At 40.9% G+C, this 19,553-nt stretch overlaps 1 long non-coding RNA gene across 1 annotated transcript in view; it reads right to left on the reverse strand.

Moving 5' to 3' along the window:
* LOC126081838 (uncharacterized) overlaps nt 1–12,217 on the reverse strand; it is a 243,816-nt gene extending 231,599 nt beyond the window's left edge. Inside the window, exons 1-2 of the long non-coding RNA XR_007518446.1 lie at nt 11,939–12,217; nt 9,652–10,184 (exon numbers count right to left, since the gene is read on the reverse strand). This is a non-coding gene — a long non-coding RNA (uncharacterized LOC126081838). The remainder of the gene's footprint in view (nt 1–9,651; nt 10,185–11,938) is intronic.
* Between the last annotated feature and the right edge of the window lie 7,336 nt (nt 12,218–19,553).

The following is a 19,553-nucleotide window of genomic DNA, read 5'->3' on the forward strand; positions in this document are numbered from 1 at the left end:
TGATGTGGTATACAAACAAACAAAAAAATTTTGAGTGATTGGAGTTTCAGAAAAGGGGGGCAGGGAGGGAATGAACAGAAAACACAGACAGGATCATTGAAGAATTGCTGACAAAAAACTTCCCTAATATCATGAAAGATGAAAAGCTGATGATCCAAGAAGCTCAATGAACCCCCTATAGGATAGACCCCCAAAGGTAAATCACCAAGGCATATCATAATCACACTCATTAAAACCAAAGACAAAGAAAGAATCCTGAGAGTAGCTCGAGAAAAACAAAAGGTCACATACAGAGAGGAAACAATAAGGCTAAGCTCTGATTACTAGGCAGAAACCATGCAGGCAAGAAGGCAATGAGATGATATATATAAAACCTTGAAAGAAAAAAGTTGCCAACCAAGAATAATATATCCTGCAAAACTTTCGTTCAAATACAATGGTGAAATTAGGACATTTTTCATATAGATGGAAATTAAAGGAATATGTGAAAATCAAACCAAACTTACAAGAATTATTAAAGGGAGTACTTCAACTTGAGAACAAACAACGTGAGAAAACAGCCTGAATCTGGGACATAAGATCAAACCAGCCAGATCCAACCTAGGAAATGAACTCTCAAGGAGTATTTAAAACTAAAAGATTTAAACAGGGAACCAGAGAGGTTAATCTGTAAATGACAACAACATCAGAACAATAAAAGAGGGAATAACAGTGTAGGTATGGAACTTTCCAATGGAGAGGAAGGCAAGGAGATACCAAGCGATAAAAGACTGTTCAAACCAAGGAAGGTATGGGTAAATATCAAGGTAACCACAAAGAAAGTTAACAAACCTACTTATCAAAATAAAGAAGAAAAACTAAAGTCTCAGTAAACACAAAATCTACAAAAGGAAATGAAAAAAAAAAAAAAAAATCCACAAGCAAAAGGAATTCAGCACAGGAGAGTAAGAGGAACAAAGAAAATGTCAGCACCACAGGAAAAAAAAGCATTACAAAATGACAGCAATAAACTCACACCTGTCAATTATTACCCTGAATGTAAATGGCCTAAATGAACCCATAAAGAGACAGAGAGTGACTGAATGGATGAAAAACAGAATCCATCAATTTGTTGTCTACAAGAGACACACCTTAGAAACAAAGACATAAATTTATTAAAAATCAAAGAATGGAAAAAAATATATCAAGCAAAAAGATACCAAAAAAGAGCAGGAGTAGCAATACTAACCTCAGGTAAAATATACTTTAAAACAAAATTCACCATAAAAGATAAAGAAGGGCATAATATAATGATTAAAGGGACGATCCATCATGAAGTCATAACCGTGATAAATATCTACATACCCAAAGACAGGGCTCCAAAATATATAAAAGAGATATTTTAACAGCACTGAAAAGAGAAATTGGCAGTTCCACAATAATAGTGGGAGATTTCAACACACCACTCTCGGTAAAAGGCAGAACATCTAGAAAGAAACTCAACAAAGATACAGAAGGTCTAAAGGGCACAATCAGCCAACTTGACCTCATAGGTATATACATAACTCTCCACCCAACAACTGCAAAGTACACATTCTTTTCCAATGCACATGGAATGTTGTCCAGAATGGACTACATCTTAGGCCACAGAGCAACCCTCAACAAAATCCAAAACATTGAGATAATACAAAGTATCTTCTCTGATCACGCCATCAAATTAGAAATTAACAACAGGAAGAGCAAGGGAAAAAATCAATTACATGGACTCTGAATAACATCCTACTTAAAAACCACTGGGTAATAGAAGAAATCAAAGATGGAATAAAAAATTTCCTAGAATCAAATGAGAATGAAAACACATCGTACCAAAACCTTTGGGACACAGCAAAGACAGTGCTCAGAGGTCAATTTGTAACAATAGATACATCAAAAAAGAAGGTACAAAATCAAAACATTAGCTACACAACTCTAACAAATACAGAATAGCAAAAGAAGTCCACAGCCACCAGAAGAAAGGAAATAATAAAGATCAGAGCAGAAATAAATGGAATAGAGAATAGAAAAACAATAGAAAGAATCAAAAAAACCAAAAGCTGGTTCTTTGAAAGATCAACAAAATCGACAAACCAATGGCTAAACTGACAGAAGAAAAACGGGAGAGGATGTAAAGGACCCAAATAAGAAATGAAATGGGAGTCATTGTAACAGACTCAACTGACATAAAAAGGATTATAACAAAGTACTATGGAAAACCATACTCCAACACATTTGTAAACCTAAAGGAAATGGACGAATTTCTAGAAACACACTACCTACCCAAACTAACACACAATAATGTTGGAAATCTGAACAGACCCATAACAAGAGAAGAGATTGAAAAGGTAAAAAAAAAAAAAACACTGGCCCAGATGGCTTCCTGGGGAATTTTACCAGGCACTCAGAAAAGAGCTTACACCAGTACTACTCAAGCTATTTCAGAACACAGAAAAGGAAGGGATACTTCTGAATTCATTCAATGAGCAGCATAACCCTGATACCAAAACCAGGCAAAGAAGGCACAAAAAAGAAAATTATGGACCAATATCTATCACGAATATAGGTGCAAAAATTCTCAACAAATTTCAGCCAAAAGAATTCAGCAGCATATGGAAAAAATAATGCACCACAACCAAGTAGGATTCATGCCAGGTGTCCAAGGATGGTTCAACGTTAGAAAATCTAGCAATGTAATCCACCACATAAATGAAAGAAAAGAATCACATGGTCGTCTCAATCAACACAGAAAAGCATTCGGCACAGTCCAACTGTTCCTCCTAAAAAAACTCTCAATAAAATGGGTACAGAAAGGATATTCCTCAACATAATAAAATTATCCAAAATTACAAAATCTATACAAACCCTGGTGGAGTAATGGTTAAGTGCTACAGCTGCTAACCCAAGGGTCAGCAGTTCAAATCTGCCAGGCGCTCCTTGGTAACTCTACAGGGCAGTTCTACTCTGTCCTATAGGGTCGCTATGAGTCAGAATCGACTCGATGGCACTAGGTCTAGGTTATACAAAATTAACAGCTGAAATCATTCTTAATGGAGAGAGGCTGAAAACATTCCCCTTCAGAAAAGGAACAGGACAAAGTTGCCTTTTATCACCACTTCTATTCAACATTGTGCTGGAAGTCCTAGCTAGAGCAATAAGGCAAGAAAAAGAAATAAAGGGCACCTAAATTGGTAATGAAGAGGTAAAACTGTCCCTATTTGCAGATGACATGATACTATGCATAGAAAACCCAAAAGACTCCACCAGAAAACTACTGGAACTAATAGAAAGATTCAGCAGAATAAGAGGACACAAGATAAACATAATAAAATCAGTTCGATTCCTATACACCAATAAAGAGAACAATGAAAAGGAAATCAGGAAAAATAATACCCTTTATATATAACAGCCCCTAAAAAAATAAAATACTTAGGAATAAATCTAACCAGAGATGTAAAAGACCTATACAAAGAAAACTACAAAACACTACTGCAAGAAACCAAAGGAGATCTACAAAAATGGAAAAACATATCATGCTCATGGAAAGGTAGACTCAACATTGTGAAAATGACAATCCTACTCAAAAAAAACTCAAAGCCATCTACAAATACACTGCAATCCTGATCCAAATACAACATTCTTTGAAGAGGCAGAAAAACTAATCATTGACTTTATATGGAAAGGGAAGAGGCCCTGGATAAGTAAAGCACTATTGAAGAAGAATGAAGTAGAAGGACTTACACTACCTGATCTCAGAACCTTCTATACAGCATGGTACTGGTACAACAACAGATATATTGACCAATGGAACAGAATTGAGAACCCAGATGTAAATCCATTTACCTACAGTCACCTGATCTTCCACAAGGGCCCAAAGTCCATCACATGGAGAAAAGACATTCTTTTTAACAAATGGTGCTGGCAAAATTGGATGTCCATCTGCCAAAAAATGAAACAAAACCCATACCTCACACCATGGACAAAAATTAACTCAAAATAGATCAATGACCTAAATAGATAAATGGATAAACAAACTACGGTACATACACACAATGGAGTACTACACAACAATAAAGAACAGTGATGAACCTGGGAAGCATCTCACAACATGGGTGAATCTGGAGGGCATTACGCTGAGTGAAATAAGTCAATCACAAAAGGACAAATATTGTATGAGACTACTACTATAAATAGTCATGAACAGGTCTACACAGAAAGAAACAATCTTTGATGGTAAGGAGGTAGGGCAGGGATGGGGATGGAAAAACACTAAATAGACAATAGATAAGTTGTAACTTTGGTGAAGGGTAAGACAGTACACAATACTGGGGAAACCAGCCCAACTTGTCCAAGGCAAGGTCATGGAAGCTCCATAGACACATCCCAACTCCCTGAGGGATGGAATTACTGGGCTGAGGACTGTGGGGACCGTGGTCTCAAGGAATATTTAGCTCAATTGTCATAACATAGTTTAAAAAGAAAATGTTCTACATTCTACTTTGGTGAGTAGCGTCTTAGGTCTTAAAAGCTTGTGAGTGCCCATTTCAGGTACTCCACTGGTCTTATCCCGAGAGCAAGGGAGAATGAAGAAAACTAAAGGAACGAGGGAAAGATTAATCCAAAGGACTAATAGACCACATCTACCATGATCTCCATCAGACTGAGTCCAGTACAACTAGATGGTGCCCAGCTACCACCACTGTCTGCTCTGATAGGGATTACAATAGAGGGTCCCAGACAGAATTGGAGAAAAATACAGAACAAAATTCTAACTCACAAAAAAGACCAGAGTTACTAGCCTGACAGAGACTGAAGGAACCCCGAGAGTATGACCGCCGGTAATGAGGTTGCTTCTGAGTTTCACCATTTAGCCAAAGATTAGACAGGCCCATGAAACAAAAACAGACTAAGAGGGCACACCAGCCCAAGGGTAAGGACTAGAAGGTAGGAGGGGACAGGAAAGCTGTTAATAGGGAACCCAAGGTCAAGAACTGAGAGTGTTGACATGCCATGGAGTTGTTAACCAATCCTATAAAACAATATGTGTACTAACCGTTTAATGAGAAGCTACTTTATTCTGTAAACCTTCATCTACTAGACAATTAAAAAAAGAAAGAAACCAAGGGTTCCCAGGGCTACCAACAAGAAAGGAATCAACATGGCCCAGGTCTTGATTTGAACTTTTATTCTCCAGAACTGTGAGAAAATAAATTTTTGTTCTTTAAAGCCACGTACTTAGGTATTTATGTTACAGCAGCTCTGGGTAACTAGGACACCGTTATTCTTACTTCTAACACCACAGATCAGTTTTGACTGCTGTTGAACTTTATACAAATAGAATTACATAGTATATACTCTCTTTGTCTGGCTGCTTTTGCTCGATATTATGTTTGTGAAATTGACTCATGCTATTGCACGCAAAAATAGCTTGTTCATTCCCTGATTTATTATGTTTTAACTGTACATATACGTTTTATACGTTCTGCGTGCATGCATATGAAGTTCACAATAAAACAAATGAAAATACAATGTTGAAAGATCAGATTCAGTAGTTAAGATAGTTCCTGTTACTCTTTGCAGGTCCCTTGAAGTTGTAAATCGTAACTATCCAAATATTTCAGACATTAAATATTTCCAGAAAGGCTGGAGTAGAAAGTCATTTCTCAAACACCCCAGGCTTTCTACTTGTGCTGCCAAGTTCAGGCCAGACACGGACAACAAATATGGACTCTGTCAAATAACTTCTCCTAAAGTGTTTAAAAGACCAAAATCCAAACAGCAAAACCAAAGAGGCCTTCACTCAGTCTGATTCCTCCAGCAGCTCTGCTCCTAAAAAAAATGGCAGCAGGTAAATTTCTTGGGCACATGGCCCTTCTTCAGCCTTAATCCTTTCACACACATGCACCTGTTTGTACCCTGTCTTTGCCCTTTTGATCTGTAAATCTTACTCTATTCAATCCAGACTTCATGTGCCAGCCTTTTCAGTATGGAAGAAAAGAAATCTGATAAAGTAATTAACAATGAAGTATAGAAAAAGGGGGATTATTCTATGATCCCAGGGTCTGTTGACATTTTTACAAAAGAAATGGTAAGGCTGGAGCCCTGGTGGTGCAGTGGTTAAGAGTCTGGCTGCTAACCAAAAGGTTGGCGGTTCAAATCCACTAGCTTCTCCTTGGAAACCATATGGGGTGGTTCTACTCTGTCCTATAGGGTCGCTATGGGTCAGAATCAATTCGATGGCAAGGGTTTTTTTTTTTGTTTGTTTGAATAAGGTATTCTTAATAGGGAAAGTGGTGTTTCAATGGCAGAATTCTGGCATTCCATGTGGGAGAACAGGATTCAGTTCCCTGCCAACATACCTCAAGTGCAGCCACCACTGGTCTATCAGTGGAGGCTTGAATATTGCTGTGTTGTTGAACAGGTTTTGACAAAGCTTCCAGACTAAGACAGACCAGGAAGAAAGGCCTGGCAATCTACTTTTGAAAAATCAGTCAATGAAAACCCTGTGGTTCAAACAGTCTGTTCCTATTGTGCGTGGGATCGCCATGAATTGGGGACTGACTTGACGACAGCTAACAACAAACTATTATTAATAATTGGACGGGTGAACTCCATATTCATGTGGACAGTTGCACCATTATGTTAAGTTCAAAGCTCCTTGTAAAATACCACACCTGAATGGTTGAAGGCTGGTGGAGAAATTCTACAACTCTGGGCATTAGTGCAATCACAATTTCCTGGTCTTCTCATAAGGTTTCTTGACAACTCCTTTGCTAATCTTTGATTAGCTCCTCTCCATTTACTTAAGCAATGATTTAAAATAGTTACAATTTTCTCAAGCCCCCTATCCTGTGTTCCTATGTCTATCTTTCTCAAAAGGTGACTTTTCATCTTCTTCTTTGTTTCATTTTTTTTGGAGGCTATTGAACAGCTTTTATGAATTTCTCGACTTCTGGATACCGCAGCCCTTCCCATCATGTTCTTCCCTCTGATAGAGGCTGAGCTATTCACCAGGCATGTCATCCTTTTCACGTCTGTGCCTTCCAGGTGCCAATAACATCACTGATTGCTACATTTGTCTTGTATTTAACCTCCCGGCTCTATTGGCTCAATTTCTTTAGTTTATATACTTGATGAAGGCTTCCTCACCAAAACCAACCAACCAACACATGTGTACACACACACACACACACACACAATTTAAACTATTCCTTTAACAGCCTCCTGTTAGCTGCTGACCTACCCTTCTCTTTTTCTCCTGAAAAAGTAGAGTATATTTCCACTTGGCATGGCATTTTCTCACTGCCCATTCTCATCTCAGATCTGCACAGCCTAGCTTCTACATTCACTGCATCTCTGAAATTGCTCCTGCAAAAATCACCAACCACCCTAATGACAATTAAAAAAAACACTGTTAAAGTCCTTGAACCTCTGCATAACTTGATACTTTTTCCTATTCTACTTCTTGGAACTCTGTATATGCCTGGCTTCTTGCAATCACTGCCTCGTATTTCATCTCTCCCTCGTTAACCCCCACCTGACACACCCTCCCCAAATCTGCACATTTTTCTCAGTCCTCTTTATGAGAACCTCACCGGTCTGCTGTTCTGGGGATTCCTTCCTTGGCTTGCAATGGTCCTCACTGACTGCTGCTCCACGGCAATCCCACTTACGCTTTTGTATTACCTCCCTCTAAGGGGACAATTACTTCCAAACTGTCTTTCTCACCTTGACTTTTCACCAGCAAATGCACATACCTACTTGTCCCCAGGAATTTGTATGTTTCATTGTCCCATAGATAGCTCACAGAAGCAGTCCAAGTGTGCCTCCTCATTCCTCCCTACAGCCTGTTGTTGATGTTTTTAGGTGCTGTTGAGTTGGTTCTGACTCATAGCGACCCCGTGTGCAACAAAACGAAACACTGCCCAGTCCTGCACCATCCTCATAATCGTTACATTTGACCCCACTGTTGCAGCCACAGTGTCAATCCATCTGGTTGAGGGTCTTCCTCTTTTTTCGCTGACCTTCTACCCTGTCAAGCATGATGTCCTTCTCCAGGAATTGTTCCCTCCTGAAAACATGTCCAAAGTATGTGAGATAAAGCCTCTCCATCCTCGCTTCTAAGGAGCATTCTGGCTGTACTTCTTCCAAGACAGATTTGTTCGTTCTTTTGGTGGTCCATGGTATACTCAATATTCTTTGCCCACACCATAATTCTGTAATCTGTATCTCATTTTATAGTGGAGCCATCATGCATCAGCCACTTAGGCCAGATCCCTGGGATTCGCCTAAGATTTTCCCCTCCCCTCACTGTCCAATGTCCATCTCAGTCACCTGCTTTTTATCCTAAATATTTTTCAAAACTCTTTCCATCTTGTATATCTGCTATTCTCAGGCCCTCACTCTCTAACTTTCCTCTCTGCTCCCTTCTTACCCTCTCATCACTTCATGCCACCACCAGGCTGATATGAACATATCACTGAAGTGTTTTTAAAACAAACGGGTTCTTATTGCATTTAGGGTCAACTCCAAGCTCCCAAGATGGCAGGTGTCGGTCTCGTGGTACTCAGGCTGAGTCTGCCTTCCCCTGCCTTGGTCCACCATCCCTCCACGGAGAACTCTAGGAGAAGCCCACAGAAGCACCTTCTCTTCCCTGCAGACATGAAATTAAAACATGCATAAACCGGCAGCAAGGTGATGTAATCCCATCCAATTTTCACAGATAATCTCCAGGGTGGAAATGTTTCCAAACCACAGCTGAAAGACACATGTGGTTTTATTCGGCATGAAATTCAGCAAGTAATTAATACTCAACTCTGTCAGGCTCCTAGAAGCTGGGCCCTCCTTGGAGCCTTGGGCAGTGGAGTGAGACCCTCACCCTGGTCGATACTGACCCCCTCTGTCCTGCCAGGGAAGGCCGGAGTCTTTCAGACCTACTGGGTAATCATGCACCTGTGTTAGCTGCTTCTTGGGGTTCATGGAGAAGCGTCAAGATTCTGGATGATTATGTAGAGCACCCTGAATCCAGACTGTTCCTGCGGCTGCCTGGGGCTGTTCCTGAGACTGTTTTCTCTCCAGCACGGCCCGGCAACTGTGCCCAGCCAAGACATTCTAGGAGAAAATGTATAATCATACTATGGGTTTACATCATGCTAAAGGTGTCAGGTGCTGGAAAAACCACACCATTAAGCCCAGCTGACACAAACCACAGGGTCAAGCTATAAGAGCAGTCAGTCCTCAGCAAAGTCAGCACAAGAAGCTGCATCTGGACACTCTCTCTCTCGGGCTTCTTTATAAACACTTGCTATAACCAATACAGAGCTTTGCTTTTGATTCTGTCCTTCTATTTGCTCCTTCTCCAACTGGGCATCTTCACTTCTTACTTGATCCTGTCTTTGACCTATCCCGAATTCTGCTTGAGGCTTATCATCAGTGGTCTTAATACTATCTTGGCTTCCAACAGTCTTTTGATTTTCAATGTTTTAGGGACCTCTCAAAATAAAGCTGAGGACTCTCTCTCTCTCTTTCCAGGAAGAAATAATGTGCATATATTTCAGATGTTGTTTACAATTCAAAGAGTTCACTGACCAGCCCCCTCCTTACAAAGCACATTCGTAGCCCTCATAGGATTGAACATACCTTTCAGATATTTGAAGAGTGCTCTTATGTATTACTTCCTCTCTCCTCTCTACCTCCAACTCCAACCAAGTCTTTCCTTTCATGTCATGTTTCTTCCCCAAAAAGAATCCACCTTGTCCAGTTTTCTTTTCAGTGATGTTCTGAACTGAGTTTGGCTCTTCGAGTTTGGTTTGGCAAAAAGACTATTGTGTCCTCCTTATCAGCACAGTATTACTGGAAAGGTAGTCTACCAGCACACTGGCCTTCTTGGCAGCCACATGCACAGACTGACATGGAATGCTCTGTCAGCTACAATTCTGAAAATGTGTCTTGACATATTGTTGCTGAGTTGCATCTCTTTCAAGCTCCACTTTATGAAACTATGTCTATAGACACCACATGGAGAGGCCCAGTAAGTGGTAATCCAAGGAGCAGATGAGGAGAAGGCAGGACCTGGATCAGAGTTCTCCATGGGAATGGGAAAACTCTTATTCTGGAACTGGTTGGCAGTGTGGGAACAGTCCAGTGGAGATGCCAGCCATGAGGTAGAGCACCTGTGAGGACAGACATGAATTGGATGCAGAGGCTGTGATGTGATCTCAGCAAGCCAGTGGAACAAAGCAAATGGGGAAGCACATTCATTCATTCATTTGATGAATGAGTTTTCACTGTGCTGCTGCTAAGTCCTAGTCTCTATGCTAGGTGCCTGAAAAACGATGGTGAAAAAAACAGGGATGGTCCCAATCTTCATGACACTTCCTATCTGTTGGGCAACACACATGTGATGGCATGATAATTAAACTATGGGATAAGTACAGAGTTTTAGGGAGGACTTAAGAGGACATACAACACACTTTTGGGAGGTTGGAGAAGGCTTCCTATGGGAAGTGTCATCAGTACTGATTTGTCTAGGATGAGTAAGTGGTATACGCATGTGTGTGTATATGTGCTGGTGGGCCAAGGGGGAGGCAGTGTGGAAAGAGCCAGGGTAAGGGTGGAGGACTGGAAACAAATTGTGAGGAGCAGTGGAGGAGACTAGGAGAATGCAACATCAGTAGGTGCGAGTAGAGAAGTGGGAGGAATCCCTGGGTGTTGCAAATATTTCACACACTCAGCTGCTAACTGAAAGGTTGGAGGTTCAAGTCCACCCAGAGGCACTTTGGAAGAAAGATCTGGTGATCTACTTCCAAAAAGTCAACCATTGAAAACCCTTTGGAGCACAGTTCTACTCTGATACACATAGAGTCTCCATGAGTCAAAGACAACATGGTTAGAGGGCTAGGAAGGACCCAGAACATGCAGGGCCTTGGACACCACTTTAAGAACTTTACACTTGACTCTGAGGCGCTTTAAACAGGGTATGATCGAAGCGGCAGTGAGTCCCAGGGCAGTGATCATGGAAGCCTGGGCTGGTGTTTTTGTTAGCTTAAAGCAGGACCACACTGCTGAGAGGGACCTTATTCCCTATGGCTGGTGGGGGTGGGGAGCCCAGAGAACCAGCAAGGCTAAGCCTTTCCCTGAGGGCCCCTTAGCAACTCAAGAATTCAGACAAGAGTGCCTGTTTCTCCAAGATCTGCTATCACATCGCTCATCTACACATTTGTTGCACATGCCCCACAGAGTAGAAACACATGTCATTTCATTGGTCTGTTTTATTTTTGCCACCTGTCCTTAGGAGAGGTTTAGGGACGTATGGAGGAGAGACGGTTGGTGATGCCCAAAACTGGCTAAACTCTGCATAATATTTCCTCTGTCAAATATCACCCATTCGTACTCAGAATCCGGCTCTCCACAGGGATTCTGAAACTCACCCAGAGAATCCAAAACCAGAAATCTTTGCTGAACGTCCAGGTTCCAGGACATGGGGCGAAGAAGACCTGCCAGCCCTTTCTGGGCCCTACTTGGAGACCGCTGCCCTGTCCCCTGAGTCCTGACTCACCCTCTCCCCTGCCTGGCCTGTTGAGGGCTGGATGGGGCAAATAGCGGATAAGTCTCTGCCTGCCAGATGGTATTCACATGGGAAATGACTGGGTTGTTGCATAAACTGACAGGCTCCTTGGGAGCAGAAAGAACAGGTGGAACTTCTCTTAAGAAAACTCGTTAAAACAACAAACTTTTAGGAGTCTGTTTAAAGACTGCTAGGCTTGGTGTGCAGAAAGGAAGACACATTAACACATCTTTTGTTTGAGATCCCAGGGGACAAGATCTGCAGACCTACTTGTTCCCCTCCGGATCCTCAGCTCCTGGCCCCACTGAGATGCAGCTAGCAATGGAGTCCCTTTTGTCTTGGAAATAAAAAATGACTTACCTTGGCACCCAGGCCTGGCCATCCTGATGGAACTTGTCCTGGGAACAAGGTCTGCTCTGCGTGTGAGAACTTGAGGGGCCTTGTGCCTCCTCGAAGGCGGGGCCTCCCTGGTCTCAGCAGGATTCTGAGGTGACCTTCAGCTGACCCCACCCCCTTGGGGCTGACTCCAGCAGAGGCAGCTGCCTGTTAATTCTCCCTCGTAACAGGACCCCTTCTAAATGTTTATCAAAGAGCTGGAGCCCTGAACGTGAGCCCTTTAAATTACTTTTGCTGAAAGATCCCCGGAGCCTGCCCCTGCATTCGGTTTTCAGAAGCTCTGAGACTGCCGGGTGTTTTACTGAGCTAGCTCTCTATTTTTGCAGCCAGCTTGTAAGTCCTGGATGACACTCGTTAAATGGGTTTCTGAGGGCTTGTGTTTTTTTGTGTGCTGCCCGTTTATGAGCCAAACTGGAAAACTCAGCCTTTTGTGGGGAAGATTCCCACCCTGTAATGTGATATGTGTGGGTGACTGTTTGAGGTCATTTGGGATTATCTTGGCCTGAAAGTCGGAGGAGGCCTTGTCTTGGTTTTTAATAAAGCACTAATGTAATGCAGTTCGAGGATGAGAATAAAGCCCCCAGGGTTGCTAGCCATTCCTCAAGGCCAAGGTTAAAAAGAACAGGAGCCAAACTTGCACTGAATCCAGGAACCCCTGAATGGTTCACAACCACAGAGCCCCTCACCCAAGAGGTCACCTCTCTCTGCTTGGAATTTATTCTTGCTTGTCTCACAGGGCAAAGCAATTTGCAAATTCTAGTAGATTCCTTCATTAGCAAATATTCTTGGAACATTTATGGTGGGAGGTAGAATCATGAAGTAGAGGTCATCCTATTCAAATTACAAGAGAAGAGAAAGAGACTCTCAAGGTCAGAGAGGGATTAAAAGTTCATCTGGGCCAATCATCACTGGGAACTCGAGCCCCCTGGATTATCTTCATATTAGGCAGACATTGAGCCCAGCAAGAATATCTCCATCGAGTCATGAAGCCCTAACATGTTGGTCTTCTTCTGGGGAGCAGCTCATCAAGTATCCCAAACCCAATATGCACTCTCCCTCCATGCACTTGTCTCCTGAGTCTTCAACCATTCCTCTGGGATGTGGTCTGTATAGGGACATTTAAAGTCACTTAACATCATTTTGGGAATTCCTGGATGGTACAAATGGTACAAATGCTCAACTGCTAACCAAAAGTTTGAGGGTTCCAGGTCACACAGAGAAACCTCAGAAGAAAGACCTGGTGAGTGGTCTACTTCAAAAAGTCAGCCGTTGAAAACCCTATGGAGTTCTACTCTGACATATATGAGGTTGCCATGAGTTGTAAAGAACTGTTTTGCAAAGCCATTCTACTCTTAAGCCTTGTCTCCCTTACCCTATGCTCAGGTGGCAGATTCTTGGAATCCACAGTTAGCATCTCGTTTTTAATCTATGATAATTTCATCTTTTAATATTCACTCAATTATTTCATTCTAGGTCAGGAATCAGCAAATTATGGTCTATAGGCCAAATCTAGCCTATCATCTGCTTTTGTACAACCCATGAACTAAGAATGATTTTTGCATTTGTAAATGATTGGGGGGAAAAAAAGAAGGTTTCATGACAGATGAAAATTATATAGAAGTACTGTCTTCGTAATCTAGTGCTGCTATTACAGAAATACCACAAGCAGATGGCTTCAACAAACAGAAGTTTATTCTCTCGCACTCTAGCAGGCCAGCAGTCTGAATTCAGGACACCAGCTCCAGGGGAAGGCTTTCTTTCCCTATTGGCTCCAGGGCAAAGTCCTTGTCATCAATCTTCCCTGGTCAAGGAGATTCTCAGAGGAGGTGCCCTGGATCCAAAGGACAAATTATTCTCCTTGGCTCTTGTTTCTCGGTGATATGGGGTCCCCACGTCTCTCTGCTCACTTCTGTCTTTTATATCTCAAAAGAGATTGGCTTAAGACACAACCTAAACTGTAGATTGAGTCCTGCCTCATTAACATAAAAAAAGAAATTAGCTGCCCCTAATCCCATTTATTAACATCATAGAGATAGAATTTACGACACATAAGAAAATCACATCAAATGATCAAATGGTGGACAGTCACACAATACTGGGTTCATGGACTAGCCAAGTTGACACACGTTTTGGGGGGACACAATTCAACCCATGACAAATACCTATATAATATCCTCAATGCTGCTTCTTGGTGTCTGCAAAGACTAAGATATTCGCTATGTGGCTGTTTACAGGAAAAGTTTGCTGAACTTTAGTCTAGATTTTAATTCTGTTGTTGAACATAATACTACCCTTCTCTTTTCACAAGGGCTCCAATCCGATAAAGAGGAGGACAGGGTTAAAGTTAGCATACAGCCATGTGCCACTAGTCATCCCACAGATCATATCAATCAAATGATCAATGTAGGGTAACTACTATAGTTGAATCATGTGCAAATCCACCTTGCCTTCAAGGATATCAAGAAAGCCTGGTCAAGTATCTTGTTTATATCCAGATCTACCAGATACACATTTCACTGATATTTTGTCTAGGAATCCTTTCCATAAAGACGCTGAGGTTAGCCTGACATTCTTAGGCACCAGCATCCTTTTTTAACAGTATATAAGATTTGGCACAGAGTTTTTCCAGAAATCAATAGTATGTTCTCTGGTCTGAGCTTGAGAGAAACCCATCTGTATTAGTTGGAGTATCACTTGTTTCTATAACAGATAAACCCTCAAAATCTCAGAGGATTAATGCAATAAAAGTTTTTTTCATTTTCTAAGAGGTTCACAACTTTTACGTGTCGTGATTTAGGAACCGAATCACTCATGGCTATGTCATCCCGTGAGGCTTCTGAGGGGAAAATGAAAGTGAAGGAGGTACACCTTCTTCTTAGCCTTCTATCACCTCTTCTTATTTTTCATTGTACAGAACTAGGCATATGATTTTATCTTGCTGGGAAATGTCAGTCCAACCACTCCCCAGCCACACTCTAAGCTATGGAAGGGAACATGCATCTTTAGTGGGCAGCTGGCCAACTCCGCCATGACATTTTCTTTTGAAATTTTTAACTACATTTGTAAATATTCAAGTCGGAGTACCTCTTTTCCCCTCATACTTCTTCAGTTGACAACAGGCATTTGTACTGAGGCCAGGACACGAGAAGTATTTTTTGAAAGCAAGATATTCTGTTAAAGTTACTTTACTCATTAAATAGTTCTATTTTTTTCTGCATAAAATTAGTTCTACCCACTTAGATTTTAAGATCGTTCTCCTTAATTAAGATCAATTTAGCTGAGGCACTTGGTTGCAAGTGATAGAAAACAAAAACGCCGGTTGCCTTTGAGCCATCTCCAACTCACGGTAACCTCATGTGTGTCAGAGTAGGACTGCTTTCCTTAGGGTTTTCACTGGCTTATTTTTTGGAAGTAGATTGCCAGATGTTTCTTCCAAGTCTCCTCTGGGTGGATTTGAACCTCCAACCTTTTGAATAAGAGCTGAGAGCATTAAACATTTGCACCACCCAGGGACTCCAAGCCAGTTGCCATCAAGTCATTTTGACTCAGGCATCCCCTAACTTAAATTAGAATAAGCAAAAAAAAAGAAAGTACTGGGTTATACCACAGAAACAAAAGACATCAGAAACCAGAACCTTGGGGATTGGAACTGGGATGTAATACAGCTAGATCTCTTTCGTCCTCCATCTATTTCATCTTCACCTGTCTGCCTGACTTCACTCTTCCTTACAGCAGACACACACCAGCAGCCCCAACTTCCAGCATCATAACCCAAAATGATTCTCACCTAATTTCAGATCAAGAGATCTTGGGCAGGAACTCTGACTGACTGGACTAGAGACACCTGCCCGCTTCTAAGCAAACTATTATGTCCACAAAAATGAGGGTAAACTAATGGGTGAAGAATAGGACTGTTCTTCCATCTCTCCCACCATGACTGTGCATGCCAAAAGGAGGGGTGAAGGGAATGCTTTCCGGGAAAACAAACAAAACCAATCCACATTCTCTGCACAGAGACAATGGAAGTGAAATAGCAGACGGGGATTTCTTTGTTTTGCTGTTATTCATATATCATATCAGTGGCTACACACAGGTGACCTATACCTAACGCTTCCTTGTTTTATTTTGTTGTTGTTTTTGTCTTTTTTAAAAACACACTTGAAAGAATAGGTGTACCAGTAATGTAAAGTAAAACATATTATGTGCTAGATTGAGACCTAGAGTGCTATAAAAGTTTGGAGGTAAGAGTTCCTATGTGACATTTGCTTTCTGACCTGAAGGATGTATAGGATTTCAGCTGGTAACAAGAGGGAGGGGAGAGGTGGGATTGAGGCATTCTAGGCCAACTGAAGGTTCTGAGAAAATCCTCAGGAGCTGTCCTTATTTGAAAGGGTGTCAGGGAGGGTGGAACAAGATGGGAAAGTGAGTGGATGCTCCCATATACTTGCCCAGCAACTAGCCCACTGAACATTGAATAAAAACCAACACAGACTGAGATCTCAGAATGCCAGATGGAAGCTGAGGTGTTAGAGAAGCAGGTGAGCCCAGAAGCAGGGGGAGAGGATGATCAGGGATGGCACAGAAGCTGGGAGAACCTATCTGCTAACGTTAGGAGTGCTCGTTCATCACAGCCACTATGGTATGGGGCTGGGCAACACCCCAAACAGGGAACACAGAAAGCTATAGCCTGTTTTTTTTAAGATGGCACAAATTGGCCATGAGTTCACCTGCCGCACAGTTGGAAGGGGGTGAAGGGAGACTGTGGCACTGCAAGAGAGTGGTGTTGAACCTCTCTGAGTCTTAAGATGGACAGGCAGTAGGATTGGTAGGACCTGTAAGAGCAGCAGCACAAGGGGAATACTTCAGACTGACAAGTGACACAGAGTGAAACAGCTCACAGTGGGGCGCTGTGGGAGAGCCTGTGAAGTGGTGCCCATGAGAAAAAGCCACAGAGATTCCCCCACCTTCACCATAGGAAAGTCAAGCCATAGCTTACATCAGTGCCTGTGACCAGAAACTGCCCCCTCACTCCCATGCATGCATATTGAATTCTAAAGATCAAGCATCCAGAACTCCTGAATCAGCACTGAAAAAAAGCCTAAGAATAAGAGTGCCTTCTAGTGGTTCTCAGAAGATATCAAGCCCACTGCCACTGGGTCATTTCTGACTCATAGTGATCATGTGGTGTGCAGCAGAGCTCTCCATGAGGTTCCCAGGCCTGTGAGTCTTTGCAGAGGTAGGCTGTCACATATTTCTCTGGTGGAGTGGCTGGTGGGTGCTGGCCCTGGCCTTTTGGTTGGTAGGTGGACGCTTGGATGCTGCTCCACCAGGGTGCCTAATCAGAAAATTTCCCCACAAAAGCCAGAATACAAAATTTAACGTAAAAAAAAAAAAATTAACAAAATGGCTGAAGTTCAACAAAAAATAGTAAAACAGAACTACAAGAGAAGAAGGACCAATCAAAAGCAAAACATGAAGAGGAAATTTCTCCTATGGAGGCCAGACTGACATAAAGAATTGGTAATTTTTAGGTTATGGTGTTAAATATGCTTAAAGGAAGCAAAAAGCACACAGAAAACAAACTATAGAAGATCAGGAAATAAATGGAGGAATAAAATGAGAGACTCAACAAGGAAATTGAAAACATTTAAAAACAAAGAGAGAGAACTACTGGAACTGAAGAATAAAGCAATTAAATTCGAAAAATAAAAACAAGGAAACACTCAGCAATAGAGTTAACAGACAAAAGACAGACTAAATGAAGTAGAAGACAAAATAACCAAATTTATTAAGTCTCAAGAGAAATAAGAGAAAAGAGCAAAGAAAAATGTACCATCTCAGAAGGAAATATGAATTCAATTAAGAAACCTAACATTAGAATTATTGGAATACCAGAGTACCATGACAATAATAAAGGCACGGAAACAATTTTTCAAGAGACAATCAGAGAGAATTTCCCAGATATAAACAGAGAAACAAGCCTGCAAATACAGGAAGCTACAAAAACCCCAATCAGAAGAGGCACAAAAAGACAAATTCTACACCATATTCTAATAAAATTCTTAAAAACCAAAGATGAGGAGAGAATTCTGAAAGCAGCAAGAGGAAAACACAATATAGCACACCGAAGATCTTTCATAAGAATCAGTGCAGATGTCACCTCAGAAACTCTAAAGATCAGAAGACAATGGAGCAACATATATAAAATACTGAACAAAAACAATTGCCAACCAAGAATTCTTTACCCAGCAAAGCCGTCATTCAAAAATGAGGAAGAAATCAAGACATTTCCGAACAAACAGAAGCTCTGGGAATTTACCACTACCAGACCAGCTTTGCAAGTATTACTAAAAGGAGTACTCCAAGGAAAAGGCAACAGCGTTAAATAAAAAAAAAAAAAAAAAAAAAAAAAAAATTTTTTTTTTTTGTAGTATCTATACATGGGGAAAAATAAATAAAAAATAAGAGAGAGGGCGAGAGATCTCCAGAACGACGCAACAACATGGGCAGTCATAAGGACCAAGTATATGATATTTTCAAGCAATAACTCAGTAATTAAATCCCACAAACAATACAACATCAAGTATGTAAGAAATAAGCACAAAAGAAAACTTATCAAATATAGGTTGTATATTGATGTTAATGGAGATACACCAACACAAATGGGGGAGGGTGTAGCATATCAGGAATGGATTTATTATATTAAGATTGTATGTTAACTGTTGTTCATATTTTAAACATTGTTGTAATTGTAAGTTGTATAATGTATGTGGTGATGACTAAGAAATCACCGAGAAAAAACATTCAGAAGAAGGAAGAAAGCAAAAAGACTTGTCAAAAGAAAGCAGCCAAATACAAACAAAAACAGAATAATCAGAATAATAATAAAAAAAATACAAAACACTGAAAAAACAAATAGCAAAATGAGAGAGGCAGACACTTTGTTTTCAGTAATAACCTAAAATGTAAATGGTCTAAATGTCCCATGAAAAAGGCAGAGAGTGGTAGATTGGACTAAAAAAAAAAAAACATATCCATCCTCTTGCTGTCAACAAGAAAAACAGCTTAGACATGAGGACACAAACAGACTGAAAATAAAATAAAAATAAAAGGATGGAGAAAAATATTACATGCAACAAGTAAACGAAAAAGAGCAGAGGTGGCTATACTGATATCAGATAAAATAGACTTTAAATCAAAATCTATTACAAGGGATAAAGAAAGCTATTACATAATAATAAAAGGGTCAATCCAGCAAGAAGACATAACTATTATAATTATATATTCACCTAACAACAATACATCGAACAAATACTGACCAATATGAAAGGAGAAATAGACAATTCCACAAGAATAGTAGCGGATTTCAACATACGACTTTCAATTATAGACAGAACATCTAAAAAGAAGATCAGTAAAAACACTGAGAATTAAAATAAAACCATAAGCCACCTAACGGACATATATAGAACACTCCACCGACCACCAGAACAATAGGGATTCTTCTCCAGCACACATGGATCATTTTCCAGAATAGACCATATGCTAGGACACAAAACAAGTCTCAACAGATTTAAAA

The sequence above is a fragment of the Elephas maximus genome, chromosome 8, assembly GCF_024166365.1.
Source record: "Elephas maximus indicus isolate mEleMax1 chromosome 8, mEleMax1 primary haplotype, whole genome shotgun sequence".
NCBI lineage: Eukaryota > Metazoa > Chordata > Mammalia > Proboscidea > Elephantidae > Elephas > Elephas maximus.